The sequence below is a fragment of the Trachemys scripta genome, chromosome 7 (assembly GCF_013100865.1).
Source record: "Trachemys scripta elegans isolate TJP31775 chromosome 7, CAS_Tse_1.0, whole genome shotgun sequence".
In the NCBI taxonomy this organism is placed as follows: Eukaryota; Metazoa; Chordata; order Testudines; family Emydidae; genus Trachemys; species Trachemys scripta.
In genome coordinates this window covers 69,671,942-69,690,400 of record NC_048304.1, presented here as the reverse complement: position 1 = coordinate 69,690,400, position 18,459 = coordinate 69,671,942, and the positions used below count along the sequence as shown (strand labels likewise).

Here is an 18,459-nt window from a genome sequence, read left to right as displayed (position 1 = left end):
AGCCCACTTCTTCGGATGCATCCGAAGAAGTGGGCTGTAGTCCACGAAAGCTTATGCTCTAATAAATTTGTTAGTCTCTAAGGTGCCACAAGTACTCCTGTTCTTCTTTTTGCGGATACAGACTAACACGGCTGTTACTCTGAAACCCTAGCATAGAGTGTCACCCCACCTTCTCTTCAGCCCACTCCGTCTTCCACTAGAGTCACCCTACTGTAACATTCCAGTCACATGAATCACCCCACCAAGTCAGGAATACCAACCATATCAAGTTTCTTTTCATAAATGAATATTTCTAATTCTTATTTACCACCCAGACTTCTAGCTTTGGTGTACAGGCAACTGGAGAATTTATTCTCTTTACATCTCTTGATTTGTTACCAGAGTTATATTTGAGTCGATGTCCTGTGTTTATCCTCTTAACACCCTCCCCTTCTGATGCTAATTTAAAGCCCTCATGACTACTTTATGTCTAGTTTGCTAACCAGAAGCTTAGTTCCCCTTCTATCAAGTTGGTGGCAGTTGTGGGGGTAAGATCTAATATTGATGCAAAAATAAAATTTAACTTAATTTTTTTAAGTTGTTACAAACTTGTTTGCACCTTCGCTAAATATCAAGATGCAGCTACAAGAACGTTATAGCCAGGATGTTTGGAAATATAACAATATACATAATTAGCTTATTGTTACAAAACTTTAAAGCTAAAAATCAGAAATTCCAGAATGTTTATACTTTACTCTCTCTAGACTAAGCAAACATCAAGCCTACAAACCACAAACACTTGGAAGAAATCTGACTGAAAAGAATGCAACGTTGTGTTATCAGAACAATAAACCCAGAGGTAAAACAGGCCTATAACAAATCCTCCTCCACCACCTTCCCGCGCCGCCCACCCAGTAAAACTTGAGCTTAAACCCATCAACAAGATATTCTAGAAACATCTTTATTGAAATTGTTTTCTTCTATACACACAGTAAAGTCTTTTTCATTCTTTAAACTTGGAGAACATTTATGGTGGTAAGTGATCTATAGAAGACACTGATTACATTCAACTCATTTTTCCACTTAAAGGAGAAAACCTTTGTTGGTTCTCAAATGCTTAAGATTGCATAAGCTTCTTTTAATGTGTATATTTGAAAGTATTTTTGTATCTAAATGCAAGCCTTCACATAACTGCCTGATATTGTTATATGACTAGTAAGATGTTTTATGTATAAATATAGAAAAATAATTTGGTGCTAGGCTAATTACGAATGTAAGGAGGATTTATATTAATGGGGAATTAATTAATTACTGATGGTGCCTGAGCAAATCCTCACCCAATGCAAGATGACAAAATTTGAAATGATGATTTTCTTATCATGTGGAGTAAACAACTCAGGCTAAAGGCTTTCTAGAGTTATTTAATTTTAAAAGACTGTTTTGAGAACCAAACACTCATGCAGAAGAACAGGAGTCTCTGGATCTCTCAAAAAACAGAATTTCCTGTCAAACGCTAATAATAATAAAAAAAAGTCAGAAAGTGTACTGGATAAAAAAAAGCTTTCCTGCCACAAGAAGAATTGAAGCAATTAAAGAAATGTTGCATATTCGTTAAACAGACTGTATTTTCAGGAGCTGAAAGCGTCAAAGCAAACAGAGTGACAGCAAACAATTTGAATCTAAACAAGCATGAAAGATGTGTTTTCCTATAATTTCAATTATAATAAGAAAGGTATAAAAAAAAAAAAGGGACTCTGAAGTGAGCATCCAATACTCACATGCTGTCTAAGCACAGTAACAGGAAGTACTTCACAGCGCATCCTGTCCATTTCTACAAGCAAGTTGCCACAGACAAGAAAAACAGAAGACTCAAGATAAAACCAACCCAAGACTTCAACAATGGATTGGGGAGAGGAAGTTAATTAAGACACAGCCAATGGATTAGATTTAAAACTCCTGTAATAACTGTTGGAATTTTGAAATTCTGTTGTAACTTTAAAAAGACAGTTACTCCTGTTAATCACCAGGCGGTTGGGTAATGTATTCGTGGAAAAGTAAGCAAGCACAGGAATAATGGAATTGAATTGGATTTATGATTCCTAATACTGGTTAATTTGCCTGTCCCAAGACAGTTCCTTAAATGGCTTCTAAGCAACTGATTTAAGTATTCTCTTTGGTTGATGTTAAGATTGCTTACTTTGTAATGTGTCCAGCCGTCCCGTTTTTAACAGGACAGTACCGTATTTAAGCCCTCTTGCAGGTGTCCCTCCTTTAAAAAAAAAAGGAAACAAACAAACAAAAAAGCCACACAGGCAAATTGTCCCGTATTTTCCGCTCCCCCGCTGGTCGGTCAGCGCAGCCCCAGTTGCATCTTGTTTGCGGCTGGCGAGTGAGTGCGGGCAGGTGGGGACTAGTCTGTGAGAGCACCTGGTAGCCTCAGGACAGGTGGAGAGGCGGAAAGAGGCGACGTCAGGTAGAAGAGGCAGACTTGTGGGTAGGGATGTATGTCACCCCTCCCCATGTGAAACCTAAAGCAGGGATTCTCAAGGGGGGTCCGCAAGCCCTTTTGGGGGGCACTATGGGGGAGGAATAGCTCATTGGTTTGAGCATTGGCCTGCTAAACCCAGGGATGTGAGTTCAATCCTTGAGGGGGCCCATTTAGGGAACTGGGGTAAAAATTGGTCTGGAGATTAGTCCTGCTTTGAGCAGGGGGTCCTGAGGTCCCTTCCAACCCTAATATTCTATGATACTAGGCCCCTATGCTGAAACCCAGAGCTTCAGCCCCAGTGCTCTGCACAGGGATGAAAACCCAATCCCTGGCACCCTCTGTGGGGCTGAAGCTGGGAGATGTGGGGCTAAAGTCCCGATCTCCGACACCATCCTCCTTCCCCAGCTGAAGCCAGGAGCTGTGGGGCCGAATGCCCAAGTCCTGGCAACCTCTGAGGGGCTGAAGGCAGGAGCTGCAGGGCTGAAGCCCTGATCCCCAGTGTACTCCCCCCAGCCCTGGGCTGAAGCTGGGAGCAGCAGGGCTGGATCCCAGATCCCTGGTGCTCCCCATGGGGAGAAGCCCCCTGAGCAGAGTTGGGGGGCAGAGATATTGCCCCCTGAAGTACAGTGGAAGTGCAAGGCAGCCCAGGGGGCAGCTCCACACCCCCTGGCCAGTTTGGAGGCGGGAAGCTGGAGCCGGACAGTGCAAAGCTGGTGCCATAGAGCAGGCATCTGTGGTGTTCCCTCCTCTCCTGCTAGGGCAGCAGGTTAAAGCTACTCCTCAGCTCTCAGCCCCCTTTTTTCCCCCCCACATAGCTGGTAAGAGCTGCAGGGGTGGGGGGACTGGCCCCATGGCTGGCAGAGCCCTCAGAGAGCAGGGACCGTAGGGGAGCCCTCCTAACACACAGCCCCTAGCTACCTCCTACCCTGCACCCTGAGCTACCCCCCTGCCTGCACACAGCCCATAGCTACTGCTCTTTCTGCGCCCTGAGCTGTTTTCAAACTTTTTGAGCTAATGCCCCCCCCCCCCGCCCCGCCACAACCAAGACAGGCTGAGTGGCCTGCTGAGGTGAATCAGGGGGTGGAGGGGGCACTCCCTCTGTGGACCTGCCATATGGAACTGGCTTGAGCCCCGCTGCCCCCTACCCCCAAAATAGAAATCATACTACACCTATGCCCGAGGCCCCACTCCCCAGCTCAGACCCCCGAAGCCCTCCTTCCCCCGCTGGGCCCTGGAGTTGTTATAGCACGTTGGGGTGGGGGACACTACTGCATAGTTCTGATTGATTGCCATTGAACTCGCTTGAATTTGATCAATTTTACCAGGTGTCCCATATTCAGCATACAGAAATATGGTCACCCTATTACTTTGCCAACTGTAAACTGAGTGGTTATACATTAATAACCAAACAGGTCCATCTACCCTGAAATAAAGTACTGTTGCCCACATAAATATTCCTAGATATCTAAGGATATATTAAAGAATGGATTCACAATTTTAGGAAACAATATACTTTGGTTACTATTTCTTCTGTATGTGTGTCTATGGAGAGCTTTTAACAGGTTACACCCTTGAGAGTGCACACCTCTTCATAAACAAAAACCAAAGTAACCATTGTCTCATGTGTTTTTAATGTTTCCTTTTCCTTTCTTTAATAAAATAGCCATGGTTACTAATTGTGATTATTTTGCTTGGTCTTGATCCTGGTGTCCCCTAAGGTAAGTAAAAGAACCCCCATGATTAAGTAGTGGAAACCACAACCTTGAGTTGGCAATAGCTAGGAAGAGCTGGCCTAGCATTTCTTCTTTCTTGAAACAAAATATTTTTAAAACAAAAGGTTACTTGGCATCCGACAAGTGAAAGCTACACCTTTCAAACCCACATAGTCCAAAACATACAACTTCCTCTCCAGATAGAAGGTGGTCCCATGTTCCACAAAACAGAAACCCTGTACTCTACAATGCTTAACTCCAATATCTTCTGTTGCCTATCTTCTCTTGCTCTTGGAACAGGAAGAAACTTTAAGATCACCTGTACTTCCCCCTCCTTCAAACTCTCTTACAAGATCCCTGAAGTGTCAATGTGTATGGATCCTTGCCTGAAGTCTTCAAAATCCCATCCAACCTTTAAACGACATGTATTGTCTTCACTCCAAAGAGACTGCACAGAGTCCTGCTGTTCTTTTGTCACCTGCAGAATGTATTGTCCACGCTTTAACAATGAGTCCCCACTGCAGGGATGGTCTAGCCCAGTGGTTACCAAACTTTAACAACCTGTGAACCCTTTCACTAAAATGTCAAGTCTCGCAAACCCCTCCTAAAAATGAATATTTCCAGGGATTTTCTCCTTTACCTGAGTATACATTATAAAAGCAGTGATCTTGGAAATATAAAGTTTGTTTTTATGACATGCTTATTACACATTATAATTTATAATTACATTATTTTTATTACATTATGAAAACAGCAACACCCTTCCTAGATCTCACTTCCGTAGCTTGTATCACTTTGAATAAGCCTGTTATAAAACAAGGTTCCTATGTTTCATCAAGGATTATCAGATTTGAAACAGCATGAAGGTATTTAAGAAGCCAACTCAAAGAGTTCCTCCTACATATGCATTCAGGTCTTGAGTAGTCCAGGCAAACAACGCACGTTACAACAAAGCTTAAACTTGTTCTTCATAATAATTTTAAAAACAATACTACCTGCCTATTTAATTTTAAAAACAGCAAAAAATATCCACCTCCCGTTCCATTTCTTATAAAAAAAAGAGTCTTGAAGTTTAAATCTCCTCAGTATGATAGATATGCTTGCTTTGATCTGCTTAGCTCCTGGAAGTCCAGGGGCTCCAGGCTGCTGGCCCTGTGCGGTCCGGGGTCCCTAGGGACAGCTCTATCCGCCATTAGGGAATTTTCCCCCCTCCCCTGAGAACCCCCTGTAACATTTCATAAACCCCAGTTTGGGAACCACTGGTCTAGCCCAGTGGTGAGCTGGAGCCAGTTCCCACCGGTTCACAAGAACCGGTTGTTAAAATTTAGAAGCTGGTGTAGAACCAGCTGTTAAAGGGGCAGGCGGGTGGACAAACACTCCAGTCTGCAGGCCACATCTGGCCCGCAGAACCGTCCTGTCCCCTGCCTGAGCTCCCAGCTGGAGAGACCGAGGCTCCCCCGGCCCCTTCCCCGCTTCTCCCGCCCCCACAGAGCCGCAGCATGCTGAGCCGCCGGTGCCAACGCTCTGGGCAGCTCAGCTCCTGCCGCTTTGAGTGGGAAGGTAAGGGTGGGGGGAGGGGACTGCAAGCTCCAGCAGGCCACACGGCATAACCCGGCATCCTTACATGCTGCCCTGAGCAGCATGGTAAGGAGGCCGGGCGGGGCTGGGAGGAGGGGTTGGATAAGGCAGGGAGTGGTTGGAGGGGACGGAGGTTCTGGGGGGGGGGTGGTCAGGGGCCGGGAGGGTTGAGTAGGGTGGGAGTTCTGGGAGTCTATCGGGGTGGTGGTGGATGGGGTCAGGCAGAGGAAGCCGGTACACCCCAGTTTGGCGTACCAGCAAGAGCCGGTGCGCCGTACCGGGGTGGCCCAGCTTCCCCAGGGGGCAATTTAAGGGGTCTGGGGCTCCCAGCAGGGGCTGGAGCCCCAGGCCCTTTCAATTGCCACCAGAGCCCTGCTGCTGGAGCCCTGGGGTAGGGCTGTGGGGGCCTATTTAAAAAGTCCAGGGCTCCCGCTGCTTCTACCGCCCCGGCTCTTTAAATAGCCGCCAGAGCCCCGCTGCTTCCCCAGGGCTCCGGTGGCTATTTAAAGGACTGGGATGGTAGAAGCAGGGGAGCCCTGGCCCTTTAAGTAGCCCCCAGAGCCCAGGGCTACTGCTGCTACCCCGGTGGCAGAAGGGGGAGGGGGGAAAATAAAAGAGGAGAAATTTGCCAGTTCTGAGGGGGGCAGTCAGGGTCAGGACGGGGGGTGGGGGTCAAAGGGGGGGGGGGGGAGATGAGAAGAGGAGACAGGTACACGGGGCTTGTACTCACCGCACGGTTCCCTACCGGGTCTTTGGTAGCACTTCAGCGGCAGGTCCTTCACTCGCTTCGGGTGAAAGGACCTGACACCGAAATCCCGGAGCGAGTGGACCTGGTAGGTAACCGGTTCTTAGGATTTTGGGAGCTCATCACTGGTCTAGCCTCTTCTCTAGATCTGTTTGATGTCCTCAAGGATTGGGCTGAGCATCCATCCTCAGGCATATCCAATGGAGATCCCTTTTCCTTCCCTCTGGACGAATCTTCCAATACATTCTCTGTGGCGTATTTTAATTGCAAGTCACACGATATTTGACAGGAACTGGGGCTTTAAGCAAAGGGTCTCAGTTTCCGTTTAAAGAAAAAAATTATAGAATTTGTAGCTGTGGAGAAAATCTTGAAAGCCATGAGCCAGAAAGGATCAGAAGCCAAAAGGCAAATAAAAGCCATCCCAAAATATTTTTAAGTCTTGTTATTTTTAAGTTACTCATGATTCTTCCATGTTTGGAGTGGGCAATACTCTTAATAGAAAGTACGACTGAAAACAGAGGCTGTCCAAGATAGCGGCACATCTCAGAGGAATGCAGAAGAAGCGAGTTTAAAGTCCAGAGTAGGTGCAAAACAAGGCAAATATCAGGCACCAGTTCTGTTCTCATGTATGCCAGATTTGCACAAGCATATCTTCATTTAAAGTCTGTGATACCCTCTATCCTCAGGCCTGGAAGAACAATTGTGATTTGTCCAGAGTTGCACTCACTGAGCTGTGTGGCCAAAGGACAGTGCCTGGCCATGCTGTACGTGACTTTTTATTTGTACTTTTGAGCACTGACAACTCTCAGAAAACTCAAGGTTCTTATGTAAAAAGGCAGCCTGAACTATCTGATGCTAAGTTAAAAACCACACCCTTCTGGCTGTTAAATAAGAGGGATGTTGGTAAATCATTGAAAGGCAGGCATCTTTATATTGCACTGAATCACATTTATTCAGATACTGAACTTTCTGCACAAAAAAGCAGGAAGATTAAGACCATAAACAAGAAAGCCATGTGCACTTGGCAGTTAAGGGAGCCGTTTTTCCGATTGTCTGTCAGTTTCAGGAAGAAGGAGATGGGATTCTTAGCTTATTGTACAATTCAACTAAAATATTTACTATAATAAGTCATATTTTAAAGGAGTCAAGACAGGAAGTGAACAGTTTTTTTTTTTGCCAATTTTAAAGTAACACCAATTTTAAAAAGCCCGACACTTAACCATACCTCACTGCCCTTCTCAATGGACGCCACCCATTTTAGTCTCCAAGTTACCTACATGCCACGCTAACTGGCATCCTCTTGCCTTTTACTATTTAAAGTTATTTACATGCAACTTTCAATACAGTTATTTGCACAGAAGGAATGAATCCTGCAGCATTGAAGTCTGGTAATTTTGTTTAATTTATTTAAACGTCTCTCATTTTGGGTCTGTGTCACACACTGTGCCCTTGGCAGGCCAAGAATTGTGCTTCTCAGTTTGAAGTTTTTTAACCTACTATTGTAATAAGTTAAAAGGATACTGTTAATTTCGAAGTTTAAGAAAGCGGATATTGGAAGAACTTTTCTATCCTGTGATAAGAAACAGATGCATTTTTCTGTGCAATGCCAGCTACATTTGTGATTTGTTTAGTATAATCAGCCTAGATAATGTCCGTATTACTGAGACATGTGGGGCCGAATCACTGGAAGAGTTTGATTTTATTTTTGTCTTTTTAAGACAAGGATCACTGTTCTCCCATGTAAGAGGAACTTTTATAATAATAAAGCCACACCCCATCACCACAGGATGCACCTTCTGTTTAGGCAAATCATATCAGGTTTCTGGCACATTCAAAAATTCAGAGCTGGTTGCAAAGGAATATTTGTCCCGAGTTGCCCTGAAAACGCACCCAGAGAGGACTTTGTTTTACATGAAGTTCATGAGAGTCAAGCACATGGATCACAAAGAAAATGGCTCTTTGTAGCCATTAAGACAGCTCAACAACTCTATATGGTAATTAATCTGCCTACCAACTGAGCCTTTCTGATAAAGAAATGGGCTTGAGAGACTTTTGAAAGAGAACTAACAAGGAGAGCTGTGAAACACAAAGCAGTGGAGACTATGAGAAAGAGTGACCAAAAGGCACATTCTCAGCCTCTCAACAATTTATGCAGCTGAGCTAAGGGCAAAATTTTGGCTTGTCATGAAGGATGTCCCCAACTGCAAGATAAAGTGAGCTAGTTTGCACTGTGAAAGACACCCAAGTTTGAGGAGATGTGTGTGGTGACCAGGTTTATTCAGGGCCCATCACTGCAAGACAAAAAACAAACTGCTGTAGTCGGATGCAGCTGGCAGACAGTCTCGCTTTTCTCCCACTCCCCCAAACACACACAAAGGGCAGGGATGGGGTCATGAGAAACTTTGTCAATTGTTTCACTAGGACTCCCTATCCTCCTCCGGGAATCAAGACAAGCTTTCCACCTCTTGTGACGTATGCCAAGAAACAGCCGCCTAGCTCATACTGATGAAGGCAGCAAAGCAATGTTAATAAGAATGTCTGAGCTCCTTTAAATGCAGACTTTGCCTTATATGTTGGTCACCCTTTGTGAGAAAGGGACGCTCCTGTATTTGTAATCATTTGAAGGGCACAAAGGATGAATTACAACATAAAGACGTTCTAATCAGTACCTGTAACAGAGAGGTAATTCTTTTTTCAAACATCCTTAAAGTGAGAAGTGACAGCTGAAACTACTGTTCTGACAGGCTGGTGATATATCTGGTGACAAAGGAAGTACAGCCCAGTTGTGAAAGCATGAAAGGCAGAGCATTTCTATCAGAGGAGATCTTAAAAATTGAAGTCCTGACTTTTTTTTTGGGGGTAAAACAAGGACTCCTTTTTCCACCACCCCAAGTCCCAAGTGTCCCTTTCCCTCGTTGTTGAGCAGTACCCTATGGGCAGAGGACAGCATCTAACTGGGACCTCCAAGAGCTAGCTGCATTTCACTGATAAACATTATACGTTAACAGTACTCTTGAGATGAGACTTCCAAGTGGTAGCTCCAAATTAGCCAGTTCCTCCAGTAATCCTACTTCCACTCTACGCTATCGTTTTTCCATTCGCTTGCTGTAAGTATCATTATGGTGTCTATGTAAAGATCAGCTACATGCCTTGGCAAGGAGCAAACACACACTGTCACACAAGAGACCAAAGTTCAGCACCTGGGCAAAGTGACGCCATTTCCCAGTTTCTCTCCCCGGTGCTTCTGGTGTCAGGCTGTGGCTTTTAGAATTATTTTTATGCCTCAAAACAGCAGACCAAAAAAATTAAAAATCATTGTGCCACTCCTATAATTCACAGCATTCAGCTGCCATCTGTCCCAACAGAAAGAGCTGTAGTGCTCCATTCTACTTCCTACTGCTTTAGAAGCTACTTTAAATATTTAATATCCTGTTTTTCCTAAATACTAGATGGGGGTTTAGAGGGCAGTGGTTTTTTGTTTGTTTGTTTTTAAATCTGGCACAGAAAACTTGCACTTTCGAAAAGTCGTGAATTTAGGGTTGTCCAGTTTTCGGCCAGAAATCTGGTCCAAAGGGGACCTGGGCAGTGTCCAGTCAGTACTGCTGACCGGACATCAAAAGTCTGGTTACCACAGGCAGGCAGGAAGACCAGCTACTGCTGGAGGAGTTCAGTGATGGACTGGAGAGAAGCTCAGGAACTGGCTCCTGCAGAGGAGGTAGGTACCGCCTTCTCAACCTCCTGAGACCCCAGCTCTAGAAACAGACCCTCCCTCACCCAGATTGCCCCCAGCTCCTCACCCCAGCCATGTCACAACTGCCCATGGCTCCTTGCTTTGGGATTGACACACACCCCTCCACCCTGGGGCCTCTAGTGTCCGGTTTTAACAAATTGGAAAGTTGGCAACCCTATATGTACTACTAAAAGGACAACTATGGTACCAATCCCTATTCAGTCCACCATCAAGCCACTTTTTAATTACAGACTCAACTAGGGCCTGAGACAAAGCCCATGACTGTTGAAGGAAAACTGCCAACCAACTTTAACGGTCTTTGGATCAGGCCCTTACCAAAGAGATTTTTACCATTATTCACTTATATTCTCAGTCACAAAACCAGACAGGCAAGATAGAGACATTTAGTCAAATAATAATATGTATGGAGTGAAGGACGACCCTAATAGTCACTGCTTTGCCAGAGACTCCAGCCCTTGACACTCCAAGGATGAGGATGGACAGAAGCTGTTCTCCAAGCAAAAACAATGTTTGGTTGTGGAGAGGCTGATCAGAAGGGGGAATTCAGTTTTTAGAAGCATGAGAATTCACAGTTTTTAGAATTCATTCCCAGCAGAGAGCACTTATTTGCTTCTGAAAGAGGAAGATAGAGAGAAGGAGGGCTGGGGGCAGGAGATCAAAACAAAAAGACTGTCAGACCCACTTGTTAGCTGGGTTCTACATGGGCCTTCCAACTGCACAGGAAACACAGGGAGTTTGCTTTGCTTCCACAACCTGCTGGAAGCACAGGTTGTGGAGCCATTTTGTCTTGGGGCTATATTTGAATTTCATTTTCCAACTATATGTTGCATATTTAGACACTGAGGTGCAGGTGCAATGCTGAAGCGACAAGTCAATCAAGCAGAACGAGGCTTGTTTTCCCCCTACACAGAGCGGCCACTTGGAGCTTTGTTCAGAGCGGTGATGCTGTAAATAAGGTCAGGTCGATAAGAGCCAGAAGAGTTTGAGTGTAATAAATACACTGATAACTGAAACTCCTAGAAAATAGTCTCATCTGCTGAAGCTCCCTATGATGAGAACTTCCAGCTTCGAGATGGATAAATCCTCACTTTGTGCAGATCACATGACCTGAAGAGCTCACATGTTGCTACACTCCCTTCCTTTGACTCATCCTCAGCAGGAGCAGCTGATACAAAGCAGGAGAGGAGCAGTCATCCCTTGGCCTCCTGCCCATACAGCACAGCTATCCCCAGTTGTTGAAATCCAGCACTACTCAGTGTGCCCAGGTAGGCTTACGAAACCTGGAATGGTCCCTAGTAGGCTGTCTGTATCTGCCAACAGTCCTGTTTTGGAAGTGGCAATAGCAAACAAGGATGTGGAAGAATATTGAGCCTGCACTGAAGGAGGCAGATGCTTTCCAAGGGAGGTCTCTTGTTCTACCTTTATTGGCTGAGACAGCAAAACACACATGCATATTTCTGTTTGTTCTGATTGGAAGGTGAGAGGGCCAATAGGTGTCCCCTCATAATAAAAACTGAAGCAATAGATAAAGAATATATACAACTCACTCTAAAGTGGAAACCAAGCTTGGTTTTGTTCTTTTAAAACAAGGTGGTTCCGCAGAAACAACTTGTCCCAAAGAGGTAAACACAGCATCCATGAATTATACACTGTTAAGTACTCTTAAAAACACATCATTTATACCAGCAGAAAGCACAGTACCATAGTCTCCTTATTTTGAGAAGTATTGGCCCAGAAAGCCTACCGTGCACAGAAGCATGGCATGAAAATAAGCTAGTGGGTAGGCACACTCTTGGCTCTGTAATGCAAACTTGAACAAAAAAAGCTCAGTTTCAGACAAACCACACATTTTGATCTGCCCCCAGCCAACTGCAGTTTGGTGGCAGAAGATCCTCTGCTTTGTTACTGAACTGTAACAGAGATCAACATTCAAACCCTGCAGAGTTCACATTGAAGAGAAAAAACAGACAACACAGAACCAGACACAAACTCAACCTGTTCTAACTAACAGTGCTCAAACTTTGCAACACCTGAGGCTGCTCAGGCAAAACTTGATAGATGAATAGGGAAGGTTTGCTGTGGTCAAGGCTCCAAGCAATAAAATCTTTGTCATCTTTACCCTGCGGTTGCTGGGAAAGGATGGCTACTGTTCACATTTCAAGGCTCCATGGACCACATTTAACCACCCTTAAAGGAAGGGCACATCAATATCACAACATAGTGAGTACTGCTTAAAAAGAGTAGCTCCCAAACTGCTCATCCACTGCAAGTGGGATGCAGGAAGTTAAATAGCACAAGTACCCATAGACTTACATTAAAACACAGCAAATTGTAATCTTCAGCCCCAGAGAAGGTGCTCTAAATTGACATCTAGTCTAGTATTATGCTTCTCTGGCTGCAGAAAGATGCCTGAGGGTGGTCACCTCCTACACAAATGGACCCTTTGACAGTACTGATTTATGGGCTATACATTGGCCTTGTTCACATCCCCCAGTTTAGGGCAGATTGGGGAGTTATTCTGGGTTTTTCAGGGGCCATGGGAAGCAGAGCACAAATCAGAGCAGTCTCAAGTTTGCTCTGACTTTCATTAGGGGCCTGGCAGACAACTGCATAGCCCCAGTGTATGAAGAGCTCAAAGGTGGCTTTACCCCACTCATTCCTGCCTCAAACAAAGGTAGGGAATAGGGTTGCTAATTTTGGTTGGATGTATTCCTGGAGATTTCATTACATCACATGATCTTTAGAGATTATCTTAAATCCTGGAGACTCCAGCAGATTGGCAACCCTAGCAGGGAGTAACCAAGAATCAGGCCTCTGGATTCTATTCACATCACCACCACCACCGACTGGCTGTAGGATCTTGAGCATGGCACTCAGGCACCAGGAGCTTCCACCACCTTCTCCTCTGTAAGGAGAGATAATACAATGTCTACCCCCCAGGAAATTGCCAGGCTTATTTTTTAAAAAATGAAAACTTACAATGTACTTCAAACTACTCTCTGACCCACCACAACAATGGTGCTATAAACATTTGTTTCCAGATTTTTAAAAACACCCGTTCTGTTATTTTATTTTAAAAAAAGCTGTTTCAATAAAAACAAGTTGTGTTCCTATTTTCTTAGGAAAGCATTGCTGTTGTTTTCAGCATAGTTTGCTCAAGATTAATATAACCAGCCTTCTTTTAATACCATTACTAGAGTGCCAAACCATGCCCCACAGACTCTCTTCAGAGTTAATAACCCCACATCACAAAATGCTAATCCGAGGCAGAGAGGGCCCTTGATATGCGTTTTTAAAGACAACAGAGAGCAGTTAAAATACAAAACAGCAGCACTCTTCCTCCCCCACAAGCCCAGCCAGATTTTATCCCAATTAGGAGGCCCAGAATGGATTACAATTCCTAGCCCATGCTTTCCCACAATTCCCCCACACAGAACTCCAGTATCACACACTCATCCATGCACAAGCACTTGAAGCTAGCCATGTACGCTTAGCTACTTAGAACTAGTAACTATAACGCTATCAACACTGGACCTGGCCTGGGGATTCACAAGTGGTTGGTGCTGATAGGCATTTATCTAGAGATGCAGCCTGAGGCTAAGAGTGACTTTTGTATCTCCAAGAAACACTCTTTGCTTTCATCATTTTTCTTAGATATTCATCGCTTTAAGACACTGCCAGTTTTAATCACTTAAACAAGAGTTGCAGAGTGCCTAGATGTTACAGTGCTGAATCATTTTTTCCCCCTCCCATGAGAGACTAAGGCCTGATTGTCCATCCCCTCCCTCCTACCCACCCCCGCCATCGAGTGTAAGCTCTTATTTACAGTATTTTTTCTTCTTTTCAACAGGGACAGCCCTTTTTGTTGTTTCTGTACAACACCTAGCACAGTGGGGTCCTGGTTCATGACTGAGGCTCCTAGGTGCTATAGCAGGGGTGGGCAAACTTTTTAACCCGAGGACCACAGCCAAGTATGGAAATAGTAGGGGAGGGGGGCATGAATGCTCACGAAACAGGTTTCGGGTTTTTGGGGGAGGGGGAAGGGGAGGGCGCCAGCTGGGGGTGGTGCTTACTTCAAGCATCAGCATGGCCCCGTCTCCTACATGGAGGTGTGGCCAGGCAGCTCTGCGCGCTGCCCTGTCCGCAGGAGCCATCCGTGCAGCTCCCATTGGCCATGGTTCCCGACCAATGGGAGCAGCGCTTGGGGTGGGGGCAGCATGCAGAGCCCCCTGGCTGCCCCTACACGTAAGAGCCGGAAGACGGACATGCTGCTGCTTCCAGGAGCCACCACACGTGTGGAGCGGGGCAAGCTCCCAACCCCGCTCCCTGGCTGGGGCACCGGATCAGGCAAAGCCCCGCACCCTGCTCCCTGGCAGGATCTCGAGAGCCAGATTAAAATGTCTGAAGGGCCGGATAAGGCCCCTGGACCATAGTTTGCCCACCCCTGTGCTATAGTAATACAAATAATAAATAAGCATCATGAAGGATTCCAAATGGAATCAATTTAATCAACAAGGTGCTTAAATATGTGCCTAACTTTAATCTTAAGTTAGGCATGTGTTGAATTGAGGCCTTAATGTTCACACAGCACTTTGAAGATAGTAAAGTTCCAGTACCTTGTCTACATAGGAAAGTTTTACCAGTTACACCAATTCTGTAGTTACACTAGAATAGCTCCTGTGTGGGCACTTGTGGTATGAGTTACTTTACTGAGCTTAGCTTAAACCCTTTCCTTAATGAAGACTTTAAAAAAAGGGGGGGGAGGGGCACTCATACTATAATGGGGGAGAGAGGTTATAACAACATAACTACAGAGGTTTACATTTACACCCTTTGGTTATACCAAAAGAACCTTTCCCATGTAAGCAAGGCCTAAAGAAGGAGTATTACTCAACCCACCTCTCTGGGTGGAACAAAGCAACTATTAAACAGTGCTCTGTAACAGCATATTCAGTTGAAACTGCAGGGGGAGGGGCTAGTTAGAATGGAATTGATTAAACTGCAATTGGACCTGCACATGTTAATTCTACTACTTCAAGGTGCCCTTTTAATGGCCTCAAGTGGACAGGACCTCCACTTTCTGATTCATCTGGAAGATAGCCCATCCAAACCCATGTTGGCAGTATTTTGTAATTGAACCAGAGGGAAGAGTGCCACCTGTGTATTGATGCCACCACTTCCTGCAGCACCTTATCTTCCTCATTCAAGTACTGGCTCAGTTGGATCCTGGTTACCAATATGAGATCTAACATTACAGCTGGGCGATATAGGAAACCCTGTCACATTTTAAATACTGTTAACAGAAGCCAAAATAGGCCCTGGTGATTTCCATGGAGCTCCATCACAGGCTCAGGAGTCTGTTGCAAGATCAGAGTTTCACTCATCAGGGAAGGTTGTAATTGAAACCATTAGATAATACAATATACCAATGCCCTTTAATTGCATGGTTATGAGCTTTGAGAAAACTGTGTGTGTAGAAGGGAGAGGGGAGAGACACTAAAAGAAATTGTTGTGAGAACATCCCCATCAGCCCAGTAAATCAATATTGAGTGACTTGTAGAATTCAAAGTGGATGGTTTAAAGGGCATTGCACAGTACAGGCAGACCTGTTTCTTAAATAGCAACACTAGGGTTACAGGAAACTTTCTCCCATGTGGAACGAATTGCATCTCAACCACCATAGTCAAGCCCTGCTACAACTTTAACTCCCAGAGAAGCCTCTCAAGGTTGCCTTCTGGAGCTTCTTTTCTCTTGAGCCTCCGGAAGATTCGATCTGCTCAGCATTTTAGAAGTTTTAAGCAGATCTTTTCTCTCTCCTATTTACGTGGTGGTGGGAACTAAGACAGACTCACGCACAGTCTCTCACTCTGCAAATAAATCCCACGTAGGCTTTTCGAACCCACCCCGGCGAACATGATCAATTACAAAACTTGGGGCTAATGTACATGAACCGCGTGAGTGCCCGCCCACTTCCCGGAACCCAATAGGACCGAGTCCCGACAGGCTCGGCAGACTAACGAGAGAGAACATTCTCATTCATTGTCTAAATCCCCAAGAGAGAGAGAAAGGAAATACTTACAAACAGAAGGCTGGGTGCAGCGTTAACAATGGGGCTGCCCCTGCCCACGAACGAGAATCGCTCTTAGAAGAAGCCCAGGGAGAAATTAGCTGATGAGAACGATTATAAAGAGCCGAAGACCGGGAAACAACAGCACCTAAGATAGAGTGACACAATGACGGCAGCACACAAGGAGGATCTGTGCACCGCCGAGATCAGCACAGGAAACGAGACTCACCCAGGAGCAGCCCTGGAGTCTGCTCAGTAAGTTTCACCAACTTGGGTGAAAGGCAAGAGGCTGCCAAAAACACAGGCGTTCCTCGGTTGGTTCCTGCCTTGGTTAGTCTATGAAAGCGGATCCCACGTGAAAAGAAACTCCCCCGCGCTCAGTAAATAATGACACCCGATTCTGCAGAGCGGATTTCCCTGCCAAGCTCTCCAGTGGTGTGCAGCTGCTGTACTCCTTCTTGGCAGCACAGGAAATGTACTAATCATGTCTATCAGGCCACGCCTCTCTTTCGCAACAGGACGCACACACAGGCAGGATCATTTTACACAAAGGAGAACTTCCAGGGAGTGTTTGCCTCTCCTCCTGGACACAATTCTACCCTGACCTCTCCATGCACATTAGCTAGTTCCTTATGACATAATATAGCTCCTTTTTTTTTTTTTTTTACCCATCTCTCTAATGGTTTGCAGGGGGAAAGTTCATATACTCGCCTAAATTTAGCTAAGAGAAACACCCAGTAATTCCAGTCACGTGCATTTTTAGACACTCCCACCAGTTAATTTTTTATTCAGTTTAATATGATTCCTCCCCCTCCACACCCACTATTTATAATACTTGTAACACTCATCAGCCTGACGGTGGCTCAGCTGAACTTCATACACTCCAGGAGATTAATTAAAGCACACAGCCTTCCTGAGAGGTTATAATTAGCCTAGTTCCAGACCTGCCCCCCTCTATCCCTTGTTTTAGATTGATTTTAAATCAGTTTTTAAAGTATCATACACAGCATTGCTACAATCCTCATTTTAATCACAAGTCTTTCACTATTTGCTGTTTGCCTTCAACCCCCCAGTTCCTGGAGTCCTGTGACTAGGTGACAACAATAGTGTGATCATGCCTTAGAGAGCCCTGCTGCAAGAATAGATTAGGGGCCCCCTTCCCAGTTCTGAAATCTAACATTTTGCTTGCCCTAAATATCCCCATTTTCCCCACAGCCCATCAACATCCTCCACTCCCTCACCCCCGCCCACCAACACCTAGCCCCTAGCCCCTCACCCATTGCCACGGGAAATTTGTTAGTCACTCATCCCTACTTCAGTGTTCTGCCCCATCCCAGCCTAAGGGCAGCTGCTCCCATCACCTGACCCACCCAGTCACAATACCAGCCAAATTTGAGTGATGAGTGGCATCACAATCTTGCACGTGGAGTCAAAGCTCAACCCGGGTTTGGCCCAGCCTCCCCTGCACCATGAGGCTGGGCCAAACCTGAGTGACGCTACAACCCCATGTTTCAAGTTGCAATGCCACTCGCTCACATTTGGCCCAGCTGCCTCCTCTTCAGTGATGGGGATGGGCAGCAAGGCCAACTTTGAGTGAGTGGTTTTGCCAAGTGAAGTGCCAGAATGTCATTCCATTCCCTAACCTTCTTGGGGGGGGGGGTCATGTTCAACTGTGCCATTGTACAGTGGAACCTCAGAGTTATGAGAAACCACCAGAGTTACTAACTGACCCGTCAATCACACTCCTCATTTGGAAGCAAAGTACACCATTGGGCAACAGCAAAGATTCCCAAAAATAAATAAATAAATAAATAAAAAGCAAGCACAGTGCTGTGTTAAACGTAAACTACTAAAAAAATAAAGGGAAATAAAAATAGATTTGACAAAGTAAGAAATACTGTTTCTGTGCTTGTTCCATTTAAATTAAGATGGTTAAAAACAGCATTTTTCTTCTGCATAGTATATTTTCAAAGCTGTATTAAGTCAATGTTCAGTTGTAAATTTTTGAAAGAACACCCATAACGTTTGGTTCAGAGTTACGAACAACCTCCACTCCCAAGTAGGGTGACCAGATGAGATGAAGAAAATATTGGGACACTGGGGGGGGGGAGGGCAAAAAAAAAGCTGCCGGTCCCCCTT

At 45.2% G+C, this 18,459-nt stretch overlaps 1 protein-coding gene across 3 annotated transcripts in view; it reads right to left on the bottom strand.

The window, feature by feature from the left end:
• TSPAN14 (tetraspanin 14) overlaps window positions 1–16,892 on the bottom strand; it is an 86,583-nt gene extending 69,691 nt beyond the window's left edge. Inside the window, exons 1-2 of one of the 3 annotated variants that reach the window (XM_034776048.1) lie at window positions 16,550–16,892; window positions 16,333–16,468 (exon numbers count right to left, since the gene is read on the bottom strand). The gene's annotated coding sequence lies outside the window, so the exon portion shown is untranslated. Of the gene's footprint in view, window positions 1–16,332 lie in introns of all 3 variants that reach the window. The other 2 variants (XM_034776046.1, XM_034776047.1) reach the window with 2 other exon arrangements.
• Window positions 16,893–18,459: the final 1,567 nt, after the last annotated feature.